We start from the raw sequence: 20,384 nt of genomic DNA, 5'->3' as shown, positions 1-20,384 counted from the left end.
AGGTAAATGGCGCTGAAACACGTAAAAGGTGGCCAACCCATGTCTGGCCATGCGGACGAGTCTGCTTGGAGCAGCCTGTGTGTTCATCAGGATGATGTGGCCTTGGAGTAGTGAAGTACAAACCAAATGCCAATTTAATAAGTGTACAGTAGAATCTGTACATTTCTACCCAGGCAAAAACTTTTTTATTTTTGCCATCCAGAGTCCCCTTCCTGTGGTTGTGAAGATTACTGGGATGTGGGTAAGAGCAGAGGACTTGTTTCATCTAGTGAACACTGCCTTCAAGCTTCTTTAGAACTCAGAGAATAATTCTGTCTCCGCTGGGGGGTCCTCTGCTAGAAACCAGAGTGCCCCTCTGTTCTCAATAGCAGAAAGCAACCTCCCTGGCCCCTGGGGAATGGACTCCTTTGTATTTTGCTGGCGACTTAATTTTGGTCTTGTGCAGGCAATTCAGTGACAAATTATCTTCCATTTATTTGTTGGTCTTGGGGAGATTTGGGACTCCCTTAGTTCTTTCAGTGGAATCTCATCAACTCATTTATAAATTCATTCATTAAAAATATCCCTGACGGGCCTCCCCTGGTGGCGCAGCGGTTGAGCGCTGGGCTGTGAGGCTGTCCGCAGCCTCTGCAGCACCAGTTCGTTCCCCGGCTGCCGGCGAGGGTCCCACCAAAAAAAAAAAAAAAAAAATCCCTGACACCCACGCGTGAATCTTCCAGTGACTGGTGAGAGGCAGAGTGGCATAAAGATGAAGAAACAAGGCTCTGTGGCCAGACAGCCTGGGTTTGAATCCTGACTCCACCACTCACCGCTTAACAACTTTGGGAACTTCTCTGTCGCTCAGTTTCAATCCCTGTAAAATGGGGACTTAATAATAGTACTAACTTGATAGAGCTGGTGTGAGGATTAATGAGTTGTTACCTGTAAGTGCCTGGCAGTAATCAGCACTTGATAGGTATTCGCTGTTTTCGGTTATCATTCCTGTGCCTGTGCCAGCACTGGGAAACAGGCAGATACAGCCTCTGCCCTCAGGGAATTTACAGTGTCCAGGAAATCAACACAAATCACATTACTCACGCAAATCACCAAGTGTAACGTGCCTGTGACTGAGGGGTTAGACTTGGAATGAGACTGGAGTGGGATTGGAGGCAGCTTCCCTGAGAAAGGGCTGCATCCGGCACATTCGGGGTGAGGGGGGGTAGGCGCTGAAAGAAGACCTGATTGGGGGACTGGGGTGGGAAGAGTGCTATTGGAGAGGGGCAAAGGGCACCTCTACGGTGGTGTTGGAAATGTTCTAAATCCAGGCCTGGGTGGGAGTCGCATGAGTGTATACATCTGTAAATATTGAGCGGTACACCTCAGTGTACTTGGCACTTGTAAAGATAAGTGGCCAGGCATTAGCTATGTGAGAGGAGGGGGAAATGTTCCAAGAAGAGGAAAGAGCAGGTACAAAAGCCCTGTGGCAGGAGAGAATGGATGAGTACCAGGACTCAAAAACCCAGTGTGTGGAGCAGGGAGAGTGTGAGGGAGCGTGTGAGGCTGGAGCAGGGTCGCATAGTGCAGGGCCTCGACCCAGGAAGCAGGCTTCATTCTTAGTGCATTGGGATGTTGTTAGAGTCTGGCCTGTGAGGTAAGGGTGCTGGGAGAGGAGATGTGGTTACTCTGCTCAGTGGAGAGGTCAGAATGGATGAGTGGAGGCTTGTGGTAGACTGTGCAAGAGGGCAACCTGGGCAGGTGGTGACGGAGGGAGTGTGGCCTGTAGGACGCACAGCTGATAGGGCTTGGTAAAGCATTAATATAGTGGGGAAGGGCCAAGAGTGGGTCCTAGGTTTCTGGCGTCCATGCCTGGATGGTTGTCCTACCGAACACTGAGCTTGAGTGCTCTAGGATGGGGCAGGAAGCTTTGGTGCTTCCCTGAGGATGGGGGAGGAAGGGCAGTGGATGGGAGCATCTGAACAGGTGCCTCTGAGTCATCCAAAGATGTCAAATAGGTAGCTGAGTAGAAGTAATCTCTTAAATGGGAATAGGACTTAAGTGTCTCTTTGGAAAGCATTTACATACACGTATGTTCTTGTTATGCCTCATAGTTCTGGGTTTGGCAGGCATTCACCCTGTTTCTTAGCCGAGGACACTGTTATAGAGCTAACACGATTTCTCAGGCTCCTAAAACTACTGGGTGGTAAACCTGCTTTCAAAGCCAATTGCTGTGACTTGCACCTCAGCGGTCTTCCCAGTGTTCTGGCGTCCCACTTTCGTGGTTGTTGAGTCCTCTCCATCTTGGGTTGATTCTCACTAGCTGAGATTCTAGAAGATGAAACACTGATTTTCCGGAGCTCAGTGGGTACACCTTGAAGCCTGTTGTCCACTGAGCCTTGCCTGGAAGGCAGTGGAGATGCTTTGCTTTCCATCTTTCCCTTGCGGGGTGCACCTAATATTCCTCCATCTGGCCCTCTGAAGGACCAACAGAATCTACAAATGATGTGTTCTGTAGTGCTGATGGTGGCCAAGGAGATGGAATCATGCCCAAATGGGGGTCTGCTTTGCTAGTGGTGTGTGGGTCTTCAGCTGCAGCAGCTGCTGCTCAGGAAACTTAATTTCTCTGCTTTCTGGTCTGTTTCCCAAAGGCTGCAGGAGGAAGAGGCCCGTCATAAAGTAAAGTAAAGGCAGGATTGTTCTCTGTCTGACACCACCTGCTCAGGAGTGGACCTTTGCTCTCACCAGGGCAGCTTGGCTGGAGCTGCCCTCTCACAGGTCACTTGCTTATGGGGGTCGGGCTCACTTCTCCCTCCACCTTAGTCTGCAGAAAGGGTATTCATCCTTTCATGAGTGTGCAGGGTGCTGACTGCTTTGCTGCAGCCCCTCACCCGCCTCCCTGCTGTTGAGCTTTACCGAAATCACACAGACGTCCTTGCGGTCCCCTTCTCTGGCTTTACATGGGCATAGACACTCTCCCAAGGAGTTCTGTGCTGACCCCTGGAAGGCTGTGGTTTCCACAAAGCTGGGTGACCGGAGCCCAGGCTGTGTCTGTGACGCAGGCCCTCGAAGCATACCGCCCAGAATAGCCTTGGTTTTGCTGCTTTTCCAGCTGCCCTATCACTTTGCAAACTGGGATCTAATTTGCTGTCCACTTCCCCACCCCAGTCTCTCAGCCAGTGCCGCTTTCTTTGCTCATGAAATATTTATAATCACAGATTATGTTTCCCTCTGAGTATAAACTTGCTTTTGTTTTTTTCCCCTCCTGTGCCCTTACAAAGCTGCCCCTGACAGGTCAAAGAGCTTCATCTCTGTTGTTCATACACCTCATCAAAGTGTCTGCCGAAGCCTCCAGCTCTGCCCTTGGCTGGACTTCTGCTTGACCAGTGCCAAAGAAATGTGGCAGAGAGAGATGTGGGTCAGTGGTTGTGGCTGAGAGACCTGGGCTCCAGTCAGGCCTGTGTGGCTAACTAGTGTGTGACTTTGGGGGAGGCACAGCCTCAGAGGGGCTGCTGGGGAGTTTACCACTGGAGGACTTAGTACTCCAACCAGTGGGGTGCCTCTGAACAGACCAGGTCCAGCTCTGACTGCAGCCTCAGCCCAGCCACCTTGAGGGGAGTCCCACTGGCTACAGATGGGGACCTGGCCAAAGAGCCATCAACACTCCTGGAAAACAGTGAGAAGCCATCCACCTCCTGCAGGAGTGGCCAGGCCACTTCCTGGATGACCGGCAGCTACCTCCTGGAGCCCTCAAACCCCTCTGTCTTGAAGGCCTGGCTCCTCCTGTGTCAGAGTGATGAGAGGAGCCCCCCTCCCTAGCCCCTTGGGCCTGCCTGGGGCCACCCAGTGCTCTGGCCTCTCCTGGGCACAGCCTCCTCAGTGTCCCCGCTCCATTCTTTCATTGCCTTTCTTGGCCCCTTCTCTTGTCCGCTCATGTTCTTTCTCAGCTGCTGAGAATTCTTGTTTTTGACGAAAATTACATGATACTGGGATCAAATCCTTAACTGAAACTCAAATCTGTCCCAGCAGCTGCATTTCTTTCCTTCCTCTAATTTGGTAATTCAATCTTTAACAAAACATTTCTAGATTTTATTTTATTCTTTCCCACCTGGAGCACAGTTATAGTTCACAGCTCAGTTTCCCCGCAGCACTTTGAACACTTGCCAAATATTAACGCTTTTCCAAATTATTTGGTCTTCCTAGGTTCAAAGTGGCCACGAATCTGCCTCTCATTTTTCAACATCAAACCCATTTCTTTATATATATTTTTATTATTTTTTTTATTTTATTTTTTTTTTTTATAGAGGCATGCTTCATTTATTTATTTATTTGTTTGTTTGTTTTGTTTATACATGCACTGGGTACAGTCAGAAGCGCGGGAGGGTGAGAGAATTCACCAGAGCCAGAGCGGGGAGCAGAGCAGGCAGAAGGACCGAAGTACACTGCTGAGGGGAGCAGCGGGCGGCAGGAGAGGTCTGCGCGCCATGTGGGACCCTCCTCCAGTGGCCGGGGAGCAGCCGGGGATCGAACCGGCGCCACAGAGGCTGCGGGCAGCTTCGCAACCCAGTGCTCAACCGCTGCGCCACCGGGGAGGCCCTATATATATTTTTAAAGCCACTGGTTTCTGCCAGATTCAGGAAGAGTGATAACCTGTTGTCATTTACTTGATATCTTGACAGGCTGTCTCATAAGGCATACCACAAGTGTTTTTTTTAAGATGAAAGTGAATTTAAACATTTTATTTTGAGAATTTCAAAAGAGCTCTTGAATAATTGGGATACCCTTGGTTGTTATGAAACCTCCGTTGGCAGTTGATTTAGGCCAAATATTTACATGCCAAATAGAGACAAGTCTTGGTCAATCGGCACTGATGATCCAGCGTGTGATCGGAGCCGCTGGCCTGCCTACTCCCCACTCCCAGCGCTGGGGTCCTGTTGTTTTGTAGCTCCGCACCTTGCCCAGCAGGAATAGGAGAGGAAGACACCTTCCCTTCCAGGTGTTGGCCTTGCCGAGTGTTGCTGCCCCTGGCTAAGTGCATTCCCCAGGGGGGAGCGGGCTGTGCTGCCCTGTCCCCACAGCTAACCCAGTGCCCTTCCCGGCTGGCACACATAGCCAGGGAGTGGAGCTTTTATTTGTCCATGTAACTCACCTTTTTTTTTTTTAGATTTTTTTTCTTTTTCTTTTTTTTTAAAGATTTATTTATTTATACAAGCACTGGGTACAGTCAGAAGTGCGGGAGGGTGAGAGAATTCACCAGAGCCAGAGCGGGGAGCAGAGCAGGCAGACTGACTAAATATACTGCTGAGGGGAGCAGTAGGCGCGGCAGGAGAGGTCTGTCACACCATGTGGGACCCTCACCGGAGGCCGGGGATCAAACCGGCGCTGCAGAGGCTGTGGGCAGCTTCACAGTCCAGGGCTCAACCGCGCCACCAGGGGAGGCCCCACATACCTCACTTTAACCTCCTGCTTAACTCTCTGTTTTGCTGCCAGCTCTGGCTAAAGGTTTGCTGGTGAAGAATGAAACCTGTGCTTAAGATGTGGTTTTAGGGTTGTCTAGGTTTATGTCTCTAGGCTGTGTCCCCATGACATCCACAATGAAGAGGTCTCCATTTATTTTAAGCAGACTTTGCTGCAGACCTGTCCCACAGGCTTCTTTTTGTACTTAGTTAAATTGCTTTTTTGTAGGTAACTGCTTGCAGAGAGACAGTCTACATATGCATTTTTTCTCCCTTTTGTTACATGTGAAAATTAATTATAATCTCACCCACTCCCTTTATTTATAAGATCCTGTATTTATGTTTTTTAAAAGTCCGATGCTGAAGTCCTTAGAAGAAGTGTCATGTCTGCAAAATTACCAGTTCATGAATCTGAATGTGGAGTCTAAGGTGACTTTACTCTTCTTTCAACTTTTCTTAGGTTTGACACTTTCAAAATAATGGTAGGGATAAAAGAAAAGATAGTGGTGTTCATCCTGCCCCTTAAAAAAAAAAATTCTGATGATAAAACCAAATGTGTTTGAAACATGTTCCTACTGGCCAGTGCCCAGGGTCTGCTGAAGATGGACTGGCTGGTGCAGAGGGCAGGGCTAGGGCTGTGGTCTGAGTGCGCTTGCTGCCGCCCCCACTCCAGCTCTGGCTTTGTCTTTCTCATCGTTCCTCCCTCTCCCTGTGCCCTGGATTTCCTGTGCATTCTTCTTCTTCTTCTTCTAACATTTATTTATTTATGCATACAAGAGCTGAGGTTTAGGCCAGAGATGGTGGGGGGAGGGGAGGAGAGTAAGAGGATTCACCAGAGACAGAGTGGAACAGAACAGGCAGATCTACTGAAATCACTGCTGAGGGGAGCAGCGGGCGAGTCAGGAGAGGTCTGCTGTGCCATGTGGGTAGCTCCCTGGCCCAGGGATGGAACTTGTGCTGCAGTGGCTGCTGGTAGCTTCATAGTGCTGAGACTTTAACCCTTGTACTACCAGGGAGGCCCATTCCTGAGCATTCTTTCCTTCCAGTTTAGGAACATGGCTACAGTATTTCTTTTAGCTCAGCTCTGTATTCCCAACATCTGGCGCACAGTAGGTATGTGGTGAGTGTTGAATTAATAAATTACTGCTGTTCAAGTTTGTGGTGAACTTTTAAAGGGACAACTTTGTGCTTCCTAAGTAGCTACTGCTATTCCAGCATGCACTCTGAGTTTTTTCTCCTTTGATGTGTGGCCAGGAATGTGAAGGGTGCTCAGGAGAGGACCTGTCAGTGCTAATGCACTGTGGCAAGAGTTTATTTCAACACCAAACTAGAGTGAATTCTCACCAGTGTTCTCTGAAGCTTTCACTGTAGTTGTGTAGACATGGGGGCTGAGGAGCCCCCCAAATTTCACAGATGAAAGCAGCAGGTTCAGGATTAAAACTCGGATTTTCTGATTCACCATTGCCAGCACTTTCTTTCACTGCTGAGTTTAAAAGATATGAAACACTGAAAACACTTTTGAATGGGGTCATACATGCCCCCCTGCAGGGGGTAGGAAGCAGTGCTGGGAGGAGTTAGGAAAAGCTCAGCCCCTTTCAGGAGTGTGAGGTTTCCCAAGGGGTGGTGACTGGGTGGTCCTGGGGGATGCAGAGGTGATGGCAGGGGGTGGGATGAGCATGCCACCAGGGCCTGAAGTCACCCCTCTGGCGCAGTCTTCCTCATTGGGCTGGGTGCTTTGCATTTAGCTCTCTGCTTCTCTTCCTGCTGAGGAGAGGGCGCTCCCTCACTGGCTCCTCATGGCTCCTGAATTCCACCGCTGGCACTTAAACACTTCGCAGAATGCTCTCATTTTTATGATCTTAGGTCATGCCTACAGCTAAGCTTTCCTCCCGCCTTGAACTTCAGTGACTTCAGGCTTGGGACAACTTTGGGTTTGGAAATGCTGATGTCCCTGCTCCCTGGAAAGACAGCAGAGTGTTTGCGCTGTGGAGTTGGGCCCAATGTCCTTTGTTACTCCGAGGGGCTCAGGCAGAGCACTATTTGCTGCTTTGTAATCTGTCAAGCCCCATGGACTTAGGAGTGGTGTCCATCTTGTTCACCGCTCTCTCCCAGTGCCCAGTAGCGGCACAAAAAATGTTGAGAGCTCAAATGTTAAAATCAGGATTCTCAGTTTAGGAGCCTGTCTACATTTTGATTCTCAGCTAAGGAGTCTGTATGCAGATGTCTCGCACAGGAGCTGGCAGGAAATAAGACAATCACAGAGTATTTCCAAGGACTCAGCTGGATAGGCCTGTGTGTCTCTGTTTAGGCCCTTACACAGGTCTCACCCATGCTGGCTGGAAGCCCAGGTTCCCTGATCATAGAATGTCTTCCCATGCCAAGTCTGGACTGACAGCCTCGTTAAACTGGAGTTCACATTCACGTGCATGGAATCAACGTGAGCTTTACTGGAGAGAACCTATGATGAGGCGATGCTTTTGGCCATGCCTTTGATGTGTCTTTCTAGAACTAGCCAGGCATGGGGATGTTGGAACTGGAACTTGATTTCTTTCCTCTCCAAGTATAGAATATTGTATTCTATCCTAAATTTGCTTTAAATCATACAAAAATTTTAATGCCCTTAAATGTTTAGGCAACAATAAAAAAAGAGGGACAGGATGGCTTGGAAGGCAGTTGATTCTACAGGCGCTCAGAGGGTGCAATCCCTGCCGCCTGGGTGAATACCTGCTTTGGGGGGGGAGAGGGGAGATGTGTGTGAACAGCTTGGTCCTGGGCTCGAGTTCACTGGGCTTAAGGGGTATCCTTGGAATCAACCAGCACTCCTCAGGTTAAGGGTCCAGAGTAAGGGAGTAAAAGTAGAAAAGAAAGAGGAGGAGAGGCAGGTGGTGGTCCATGACAGTGTGCCACTGCAAACTGGCTCCAGTGCCCAGGCTGTTGGTCACTTCACACTGACAAAACTTTTCCACCCTCTTCCATCTTATTATATCCTCTACTCTCTCCACCCAAAGGATGTAGAATAAACAGACTTACTAATAAAGTTGAATTTTTTTTTAAAGATTTATTTGTTTATACAAGCACTGGGTACAGTCAGAAGCGCGGGAGGGTGAGAGAATTCACCAGAGCCAGAGCGGGGAGCAGAGCAGGCAGAAGGACCGAAGTACACTGCTGAGGGGAGCAGCGGGCGGCAGGAGAGGTCTGCGCGCCATGTGGGACCCTCACCAGTGGCCAGGGAATGAACTGGTGCTGCAGAGGCTACGGGCAGCTTCGCTGCCCAGCGCTCAACCGCTGCGCCACCGGAGAGGCCCTAAAGTTGAATTTTTTATCCTTCACCATAATTAGGAAAAAAAATAAAGCTATAATGAACAATGTTGTAAAAAATAATAATTAAAAAAGAAATAAAGCGATGCAAGTGCTAAGGCCGGGGTTCTCAAACAGGAACACTTGGAGGTATCATTGGTTATTACAGCTGCTGGTGGCATCTGTGGTTGCAGACCAGAGACACTACTGAGCATGCCGCAGTGTGTAGGGCAAGCCCTCAACAAGGAACAATCCGGGCCCAAGCTGGATAGTCCCAGGACTGAAACCCTGGAGTACGACTAGGTGGGACCTGCTGTGTGTGAGGAAAGAGGACATCTGGGAGTCAGGGTGAGCACTTGGTTCCAGAATAAGCCAGTCTGCCCATTGCCCCGACTTGCACCCAAAACTGGAGCAGGTAATAGAGAATTTGCTTATAAGGCACCAAGGGTTGAGAAACAGACTAACCGAGTCAAGGTCATCAGAGGCTTCTGCTCAGAGGGGCTGGAGGGACTCACTTGTCCACCGAGAGCACATCCAGGGGCTCCGGGCTGGGGGTTGAGGTCCAGCTGGAGGTTGGCTTCAGCCACTTGCTCACGGGTTGGGTCACCTGGGCTGGCCACCTCTCTTGGCGCTTTGGCTTCTTCCCTGCGCTTGTCCTCCTTGGCCGTCCCAGCTTGCAGCGCTCCTACCATAGAAATGGCATAAATTCAGAGTCACCTTGGGTTTGTCTGCTTTTCCCAGTGCGTTTCTGGTTTTCACAAAGGGCTGCCCATTCCCCTGTGGGAGTAGTACTCTTCCTCCCTGGTTTTGGCAGGCTGCCCAGTGACTGACTATCCAGCTGCCCCCCACAACCCCCTACATCCCTCCCCCATCACGTCTCTCTCAGCCTGACATCTGTAGCATGTGGTGTGGTGAGAGCAGAGCAGAAACCTGGAGGGTTAAGTTTTGCTTTGTGCCAGCTCTGAGCAAGCCACCTTATGCCTTCTGTCCCAAGCAGTCCCCACAGTGGCGTCTCGTGCTGACGTGTGAGTGAGAAGACCAGCCTGAGAAGAGGTAGGGAACCGTCTGTAAGGAGGCTGGCCGTCTGACCTCAGTGTGCCTGCTCTTTCTGCTGCACTGAACTGTGGTGGAAATACTTTTTGGTAACGTGCCCTCCCTCAGCTATTAAAACCACCTTCCGGAAGCATCAATTGGATGACCACTGCGGATCCACACAGTTGCTTCCAGTTGCCTCTGAGGTCAGCTCCTTCCAACCAGCCAAGGTCAACTCTCCCTGCTGCCGCCCTACCTTATTTAACAGCCCTGTTTCGTGTCCCTCGAAGAGTGTCTGCTCTGGCCAAGGAAGTGGGCCTTGTGCACCCAATTCATGGAGGGCCCCCTGGGCTGGTGGCCAAGTTGCCATGCAGCCCTCAGCCCCCAGTGCAGTGCTGCGGGATCCTTGATTTTTGTGGAGTGAGGTCTCAAATGAAGGGGGCAGGGCAGGGCCTTCCTCACTGCATGAAGGGCTGTCTCTGCTTCTATTTTTAAATTTTTTTTCAAAGATTTATTTTTATTTATATAAGTGCTGGGGTACAGGCCAGAGGCATGGGAGGGTGAGAGGATTCATCAGAGACAGAGCAGGGAGCAGAACAGGCAGATGGACTGAAGACACTGCTGAGGGGAGCAGTGGGTGAGACAGGAGAGGTCTGCTGCACCATGTGGGTATCTCCCCGACCAGCCGGGATCCAACCCGCCCTGCAGAAGCTGCAGACAGCTTCACAGAGCTATGCTCAACCTGCTGAGCCACTGGGAAGGCCCCCCCCCTTTTTTTTTAACCTCTGCTTCTTGAAACCCATTCTTCAGCTGGAAATCCCAGCCAAGCCAATCCTTTATAGGCCAGCTGATCACAGCTAAAAATACAGCTCTGCTCACCCCAGCCCAAGCAGGGCGGCACTGTCCCACTCAGAGACTTCTACTCACTTGGTTTCTCCAACCTAGTCCACGCGACAATGGCCTTTGCACCCAGCACGAGCCACTGAGCCCTCCGATGGGCTCTTGCATGTCTGGCTTGGAGTGTCCCTTTCTCCTGTGGAGGTGTCAGTCACCCTGAGCCCTGCGCAGACATCCCATTAGTTAACTCCTGCTCAATTGACATATATCAAGCTCTGACTTGGACATCTTACTTTGCAGCTCAGGGTCCCTCTTCCCCTTTCTGCCCTGCTCTGTGCCCAGAACCTGACCTGTGTGGGCTGCATGAGGGGCTCTGTGCCCTCTGACTTCCAGGTGGGCTTGGCTGGTGGGAGGCACCAGCAGTAACTTGAAGGCAGGAGCAACGAGAGGGCTTGGGCTATCTGTCACTGCTCCCCTTCTTCCTGCAAGGCTAGTCACTTCCCTCAGGTACATGGCACAGCTCCTCTTGGGGTAGCTTTCCTGCCACACTTCTTCTAGGAACATTGGTCTCTGGGCACTGCAGTACCCACTGTGCTGGCCCCTTTTAAAATCCTCCTCGAGTGATCTGAACTGGAGTGGCCTGCCTGTTACCTGCTCAGACCCTGTCTGATACAAAGCTATACTGTGTGAACCCAGATGGGTGGAATCTGGGTCCTGCCCTGGAGAGGCTCCTGGGAGCTGATGGAATCACTTAGTTCTACGGTATGTGTCAGGATTCCTTAGTGTTACCTAGAAGATCAGAACCGTTCATGCGGGGATACCCGGAAGCTGGAAGGTTAGTCAGAGTTACCCAAGTGACAGTCTGACATGGGACACCTTTCATCCCAGGCAAAGCCAGAGGCTCAGCACTAAGTGGGGTGTATTGGAACCTACCAGCAATCCAGGGCTCCTACAGGTGGCAGAGCTGCAGAGGGGGAATAGGTTATTGAGGAGCAAGCTTTGTGTTCTGAGGAACTGTGAGGTGGGAAACCATGAAGGAGGGTAGGTGGTGGCTCGGCCTGCTCTGGGGTATTTGCTGGTGGTCAGGGCTGAGGCAGGGAGGGGCATCCTGCAGCCTCCCTGATATAACTGGGGCCTTTGGGGAGGCCTGGTCAGACTGCTGGTGAGTCCAGGTATGGGCTTGCCAGCCCTCTGCAGCCCTGGCTGTGTCCTGCCCTACACTTGGGCTTAGGAGCTGCCCCTCCTCTGAGCTGTGTTCTGGAAACCAAGTGCATCCACTCATCCTGTTATAGGACAGGGAGAGGGGCAGCCCAAACCCCGCAAACCTGCCTATTCTACATGGGTTCTGCCATCCGCCGCATCAACACAAAACATAGGAGACTTTAATGGGAAGGAAATTTAATAAAACTAGGAAACAATACAGGTAAGGCAAAGAGTCTAGTTTCTAAATGAAGCATCCAGAGTTACCCGTCCCCTCGTGGGTAAAAGTCCATCCAAATGGGATTGGCCCAGAACAAGGCCCCAAAGCCTGCTACAAGTCTAAAGCATCTTCCAGTGGGGACCCACAGAAAAGGGTCACAAACAACTGGACAAGCCCGGAAGGAAAAGAGCAAAATCAACATCAAGATAAAAGCTGCCATTGTCACCTCCCCACGGGTCTCACCCACATCTGTGTCACCTAGTCCACGACCAAAAGACAAGCGCAGTTTCTTCACGTGTCTCTAGGCTCCATGCGCCTCCTCCAGGTCTCCTTGCTCCATCCTGCTTCCTTCCTCTGTCTCTTCCTGCAGCTTCTTCTCTTCCTGCTCAGCTCCACCCTCCCTTAGGTGGGGCAGGGAACCTGGAACTTCCCCCTTTCCTGGGGACCACCCTGTTACAATCCGGCCCTTAAAATGTGCTGGGCAACTTGATTTTTAAACTGCCACATAGGTAAAATGGGTGGGATCTAGTGAATGTTTGGAGGTAGAAGGAGGTGAAGCTGCCTCCTAGATCTCTGGCTGGAGGGCCTGGAGGGGCTCCTCATGGAGTACCGGATCCTGCGAGATGAGAGGAGGAGCCTGTTTGTGAGTTGAAAGTGTTTTAGGGGTGGGCCTCCCCAGTGGCGCAGTGGGCTGAGCACAGCACTGTGAAGATGTCTGCAGCCTCTGCAGTGCAGGTTCGATTCCCGGCCGGCCAGGGAGATTCCCACATGGCGCGCAGACCTCTCCTGCCGCCCGCTGCTTCCCTCAGCAGTGTACTTCGGTCCTTCTGCCTGTTCTGCTCCCCACTCTGGCTCTGGTGAATCCTCTCACCCTCCAGTGCCTCTAGCTTGTACCCCAGCTCTTGTATAAAAAATAAATAAATCTTAAAAAAAAATTCTTAAAAAAAAAAAAGATAGTGTTTTAGGGGAGTGTGGGGTGCAGTAAAAACAAGGTCAGGGAGAGAGGAGTGGAAGTTTCAGCAGCATCAGGAAGCACATGGTACTCTAACCCTGGGGTAAGGAGCGGGGCAGGGAGGGGAGGGGAGGATCTGCCAAGGGCAGGGCGCTGGAGAACACTATTTAAGAGACTTGGAAAGGAAGCTGGGCAGATCAAGAAGAAACTCTGGGGAGGGAGGGGGAGAGCCAGGCACGTGGAGTCCCAGTCAGAGAGGTGAGGTATGAGGAAGAGGTGCCAGGAGGGATTGGGATATGTGAGGAGGGAGTGGTCCCTGGGTTTAGTGTGGCAGAGCCCTTTAAAGTGAGGTCTGCAGAGGGACAGGCGGGGTGACCACATGGCTGTCACTGGTGGGGAGCCGGCATGAGAGAGGGTGAATGAGGGGCATAGTCATTGGTGTAGAGAATTTCTGCAGGCGGAGAGACAGGCTGAAGCTAGAGTACAATGTGAAGTGCTTTTTAGGCTGGGAGAGACCTGAACAGCTTTCCATAGACAGGTGGGTTCTGCCCTGGCTGGAAGAGGGTTTTTGATAAGAAAGGTGTTAGCAGGTAAATACTAAGAGGTCAGTACTGGTAGAAGACTCATTAGCAGGGTCTGAGTTTCACTCTGAAGCTCATCCCGCAATAGCCGACCCCAAAGAAGCTTACCCTCTGAGGAGAAAGTGAACCAGGTGGGTGGAAACCTTAAGAGGGACAGATTTGGGGTTCATCTGACTTAGATTAAAAGATGACGTGATGGGGAAGGGAAACAATCATTGGTGCCATCCCCTAGGCCCTGCATTCCTGATCACTAAGCGTCATTTAGTGGCGCTGGCACTCTTGCAGATATTGGGGGTGCTGCTAGGAGTTAGAGCAGTGGCAGTCACATTTAGTGACTACTTTGCCACCCTGCCATGGGCATTTCACATGCTGACATCATTTCTTCCTGATGCCTTTGGAGAAGGTTCTGCCAGTCATCGTGGGTTTTGCCCTGTGCTAGGGTACAGAAACCGAGGCTCAGATTGGTGGAGTAACTGTGAGGTACCAGGGCCAGGAATGGTGGAGCTGGGGGGCTTAGCTGCTGCAATGCTGCTAGAGGTGGGGGCAGTGGAGACTGATGAAAGGAGACCCCAGCAGGGGGAGGTGGGCTCGGTGCTGGCCACTGGTGATCTCATTCACTTCTACAACCCTGTAGAGCAGGTCTCACTTCATTTTGAAAAGTGGAAACTGAGGCCTGGGCATTAATTAGTCACCTTCATTGAGGGGTGGAGGCTGGATTTTGGTTCCAAACATCTCAGCATCAGACGGAATCTATGTCAGCAGCACTGCTGGGAGAGAGGAGGCTTGATGCTGCTGCCCCTTGTCCTTCCCAGCACATGACATCCTGTTACACAGGCCCAAGAGTTAACACGGGCCAGTGCTTCTTAGCTTTCCTCTGAGGCCCTCTGAAGATCTGAAAACCTCTGAAGGGCCATGGGCCTGTCCCCAGAATAATCCATAATGCAGAGGCACACATAGATAACCCTGGGCACTGTTTCAGAGGTGGAGCCACCCCAGACCTCCAAGGGCTCCCAGGTTGAACTCTTCTGTGACAGACTAGAGTTGGTAGCTGTACCTGCACAGGACACGAGGCACAGCACAGAGCACAGGAGGTCTGTGCATTTCAGCCCCATTTTCAATGGTGATAACTGGAAATGACCTGAATGGCCATCGGTGACAGGCTGGTTCAATAAACAAAGCCCATCCGTATCACAGAAAATCATAATTCCAAGAAAGGGTGGCCGAGCTAAAAAAAAAAAATGGATGGCTGTAAAAGCATGTTGAAGAGATACATGTACTATTTATGTAAAATAAAACAAAAATACTCAATAATATTACATGTTTCCTCCACATGTAGGGAAATGCATGGGAAAAGGCCTGAAATGATATCGGGGTCATGACTGGTAGAGGGGGTACTTTGGGGAGAGTAGAACATTCTGGTCAAAGATGATACAACCCTATCTATAATGCTTTAATTTAAAAAAAAATATATTTATTTATTTATTTATTTATTTATTTATTTATTTATTTATACAAACACTGGGTACAGTCAGAAGCACGGGAGGGTGAGAGAATTCACCAGTGCCAGAGCGGGGAACAGAACAGGCAGACTGACGAAATACACTGCTGAGGGGAGCAGCGGGCGGCAGGAGAGGTCTGCACGCCATGTGGGACCCTCACCTTTGGCCGGGGATCGAACCGGTGCTGCAGAGACTGCGGGCAGCTTCGTAGCCCAGCGCTCAACCGCTGCGCCACCAGGAGGCCCTAATGCCTTAATTTTTTATAAAGAGAATGTATCCCTGTAGTATTTGTAGATTTAAAACTAATTTGGAGGAGCAGCACACTCTGGGTTTATGGGGGAAGGAGGGAAGGAGGAAGGAATTCTGCAAGAGGTGGTGTGGAATAAGGAAAACCTACCCCACACCCTCATTTCCAGTCCTGACCTTGACAGTTACCTGCCAGTGACCTTGGGCAAATCACCTCAGCTCTCAGTCTCAACTTCCTCATCCATAAAATGGAGATAAGAATGTTTGCCTCCCAAGACTCTTTCATATGCAGCTGAAGTAGGATAGGGAACTCCTGGCACATAGTAGGATAAAGAACTCCAAGCACATAGTAGGTATTCAGTGAATCATCCATTATTGTTATTTCAAATTTCAGTCCCCTCTCCCCTCAATATTTGAGCTCCTACTAGGTGACAGTTGTGTTAAGGGCTTTGAGACTACATCTGGTTCAAGCAGAGAGGACTTCCTGGAGGAGGACGAGTTGGCACTACTTGAATGTGTGTGGAAAGCAGGGCAGCAGTGAATCAGAGGAGGGCTGTGTGCAGCAGCCAGGAGGGGTTATATCTGTGCCCTTGGAGTAATGATATTACTGATGTCTACATTATAGACAAGGACACGTCAGGGATCTAAATGAGCTGCCCATAGACACATAACTAGGAGGAATAGAAAGAGAATTTGTGGTTCTCTTGGCACAAGGGGTTAAGCACCGCACTATGAAGCTGTCCGCAGCCTCTGTAGCACGAGTTCAATCCCTAGCCGGCCAGGGAGCAACCCACATGGCAAGGCAGACCTCTCCTGCCGTGCCCACTGCTCCCCTCAGCAGTGTATTTCAGTCAGTCTGCCTGTTCTGCTCCCCACTCTGTCTCTGGTGAATTCTCTCACCCCCTGGATCTCTGGCCTGTGCCCCAGCTCTTGTATGCATAAATAAATAAATCTTTAAAAAAAAAAAAAAAAAAGAAAGAAAGAGGACTTGGAGAAATGCCAAAAACTGGGGTAGTACTTTGTGAAGCCAGTGGGAAAGAATGCACTTTGTCACCAGAGACTTCTGAAGATAGGAATGTAATGCACCCCCCCCCAACCCCCGCCTGGGTGTGTCCTTGGTGAGTGTTCAGTGAAGGTGGGTGGAGCAGGTCCAGGGAGATAGTGGGAACTGAGGTGTTATAACTGCAAGAATTTTGAGACCACAGCCAGCAGCTTTCCTCCTGCCCTCAGGCCCAGGGGAAAGGGCTCGGACCAGGCCAGAGTGAGGGAGGCTAGGCTGCATGCTCCTGGGAGTCTGGCTCCCTCCAAAATGCGTGAGTGGAGAGCCGGCTTAGGTGCTATGTCAAATTAAGTCCCGTTTTATTGATGTGGTAACTGGTAAGTGATGACAACTGATTCAATGACCGGACATGGTGGTGGGCAGTGTGCCAGGGGAGTCTTCATGGAGGACCTAGCATTGGACAGCCCCTAAGATAAGGAGTCAATTCAGACGTCCCTGAGGAGCTGGCAGGGTCCTGACCGTTTGCCCACACCTGCCCTCTCACACCTGTCTCCCACGACTTGTACATTCCAAGACTCTATTGCCTTATTTCCCAAAGAGGTGACATACTTCCCATCTCCAGCCTCAGCTCTGGGAGGACTGGGTTCATTAACTACAGCCCCATGATCTGGCAATTCTGCTCCCTGAGTTCTTAGGCAGGGTCGCCCAGGTCATGTTCGAGGACACCCATGGCAGGATTGTTGAGGGGTGTTGGGGGAAATCTAGGTGTCCATCCCCCTCAGAACAGGTAAGTAAGGTGTTGGGGGTTTGCCCACCAGGGACTAGCCACATGGATGGATTTTAAAAATACGGTGCTGAATGAACAAAATAAATATGTAATGCTGTTAAATATGAAACAAAAAATCGCTATGCTTATTTTTCAAGAACACATACAAATGGTTGGATCTGGGGTGGCATGAGGAATGGGAATAAAAGTGAGATAAATATTAAGAATGACTGATGAAAAGTGGGCCCTGGAGCCCCCACAGGGGAGGCGCCGTGGTCAAACCCACATTTCTGTGCGCATCTCGCCATCTAGTGGCCGTGAGATTCCCAGCACCCGACTTCTGGCAAGTGTGACCCAGCTCCCCTGAGGGCGGGGCCGCCTGCATGGGCCCTTGGAGCAGAGGTCTGGGGGGAGAGCTGGCTGTGTAGGCTGTGGGCGTGGCCACCAAAATGGGGTGCCAGGTTTGGTCAGGCCCTCTGAGATGTGGGGGTGGGAGAGGGTGCAGATGGACTTGCCCTGCCTCTCCAGGGGGCCCTCTGACGTCAGAGTGAGCTCCCAATAAATTGCTATTGCAGGCAGGTGGTGGTTCCTGAGGGGCAGAGGCTGAGGCCCAGATGTCAAATCCCCAAGCGCAGCCCTGGCCCCGGGCAGGAATGGGAGCATCTGGCATGACTGTCATGGAAGCAGAGAGGAGAGAGAAGAAGGGAGACAGTGATGCTGAGTCCAGGGAGACCAATGGCTGACTTGAGACACAGCACACAGGAGTCTATAGGCACAGACCCTGGCGCCAGATTGCAGGGTTCAGATGCCCTGGGTAAATCATTTGTACCTCGGTCTCCCTCTTTAGAACACGATAGTATCTATCTTTCAGGGAGGCTGTGAGGATGAAATGCATAAAAATAAAGCAAAAGCAATTAGAACAGAACCCTTCTCAGAGCGAGGGCTCTTAAGTACTGGCTGCTTTCAGCCTCTGAGGGCCCCAACCCTATGTAGTTGACCCTTTATGACACCTCCTCACCCCATGAGGGCTGGGGGCTCTGAGTGCAGATAATGGGCCTGGGGGCCTGGGACATGGACAGAAAGCCCTGGGCTGACCCCCGTCCGCAGTACCAGAGCGGGGGCCCACTGGCTAGGATGGACCAGGGGCCCAGGCCAGGCCGGCTAGGGGGAGTGAAGCAGGCTGTGCTCTCGGAACCTATTCTTGGGCTCTGTAAAAATACCTCCCCATTGGTGTGGGGCTGCTCAGAGAGCCGAGGCAGAGCTGTGGAAAGGCCTCCGCCTGGGCTTGCGGGTCACATTGGGTGCTGAGCACACGAGGATGGGGCACCTGTCCGAGCACCGCCAGACCCGTGGGGCTCCCTACACAGGGATGTCCGGACATGGAAACAATTTGAATATTTCCGGGACAGAAACAAAACCTTTAAATTTATGCTAAGCAAGCAGGCGGTGATCGGGGTGGGAAGCGGGGGTTGCCAGGATGAGCGTGGCCAGAGAGCCAAACTGCCTCCCCAGACGACTCCTACGGTGCCACTGGACCCACCAATGCCACTCTGGTCTTCGACGTGGAACTTTTAAAACTGGCACAGGAATGGCCTCCTCATTCTTGAATGTGCCACAGAGGAATCCAGCTGCTCCAGGTTTGTGCACCCCAATCTATATGGAGCTCTTCCGGGGAGCTTCAACAACACTCTGTATAAACATCTCCCTGACCGAGCGGTTCTCTTTCCCTTTTTGTATGTGTGTCGCCTAAGCTATATGCCATAAACTTCAAGATACTCATTTTATTTTGGTTTTATTTTGAGGTGAAGATTCACTCTCAGTTTTTCGAATATAGGTATCCAATTAAGTATTAACAGCACAAGTAATGAGGAAATTTTAGAATAGGAACTGGGGTGTGTGGAGGCGGGTACAAGAATATTTTCTTCTATTTTTAGATGAAATTTTTTTCTAGTATATGTTAAATAAACACTCTTGCAGCTGCACTGAAAACCACAGCAGATCTGAGGCGCTGTTGAAGGTGGGATCATTTTCCCAAGTTGAGAGATGTCCTTGAGTTGAATTAAAAATCCTTTGAGGAGGCCTCCCTGGTAGTACAAGGGGTTGAGCACAGCACTATGAAGCTGTCCGCAGCCTCTGCAGCATGAGTTCGATCCCTAGCCGGCCAGGGAGCAACCCACACAGTGCAGCAGACCTCTCCTCCTGACTCGCCCGCTGCTCCCCTCAGCATTGTATTTCAGTCAATCCACCTGTTCTGTTCCCCACTCTGTCTCTGGTGAATCCTCTCACACGCCCCCCACTCCACCCCATCTCTGGCATGTGCCCCAACTCTTGTAAACATAAACAAATCTTAAAAAAAAAAGCCCTTCCACAACTGAAGTGGGGAGGGGGGAGAGAGACTTTGCCCCTACTGCCCCGTCCCCTTAAATGTTTTCATTGAGATGGACACTGCAGGGATCTGTCCCCAGCCAGCTGGGGCCAAGGAAGCCTTCTTTGTGGCCTTGACCTGCCTAACTCCCCCACATCTTGTGGTTTTTCTAATGGATGGTCAGGGCTTTTGTAATCTCATAGCTACTCAAACTTCTTCCTAACTTTAAGAACTTTAATCAAAAGTTTAAATTGAAGGTGCTGTTTGTAGACACATAACACCCAGCGGCAGCCAGTCATCAGGACAAATCCTGCATGTTCTCTTAAGAAAATCACAGTAATCATAGCAGCTCCTGCTTTTTGATACTCAGCTCCCCTCAAACTTTCCTGGTTTTTCCTCTCCTTATCCCTCACCCCTGTGCTGTGTTATGTAGTGATCTCGTGGGAGAAATGATTGAGTTTCAACTTTTTAAAAAATTTTTTAAATTTAGATTTATTTATTTATGCATACAAAAGCTGGGGTACAGGCCAGGGGTGTGGGGGGTGAGAGGATTCACCAGAGACAGAATGGGGAACAGAACAGGAAGACAGACTGAAAGCACTGCTGAGGGGAGCAGCAGGCGAGACAGGAGAGGTCTGCCACGCCATGTGGGTAGCTCCCTGGCCAGAGATTGAACTTGTGCTGCAGAGGCTGCGGACAGCTTCATAGTTTGCATTTTAACCCCTTGTGCCACCAGGGAGGCCCTGAGTTTCAACTTTTATTATTGCAATAAAAATAGTTCATGTTGGCTTTTCTCAAAGCACACACACATACACACACATACCCACACACACACATTCACACGTGCATGGAACAAAAGAAAAACCCTACAACTGTTTGACACCTCTGTTCTCCCAAATACCCACCAGGCAGGCAGTGGAGGTTACGTGTGATTGGATTAATGAGTGCCTCTGTGGAACT

This window comes from Talpa occidentalis, unplaced genomic scaffold, assembly GCF_014898055.3.
Source record: "Talpa occidentalis isolate TD23 unplaced genomic scaffold, MPIMG_talOcc4v2.1 talOcc4.2, whole genome shotgun sequence".
NCBI classification, from domain to species: Eukaryota; Metazoa; Chordata; class Mammalia; order Eulipotyphla; family Talpidae; genus Talpa; species Talpa occidentalis.
Note: the sequence above shows the minus strand (reverse complement) of the source record.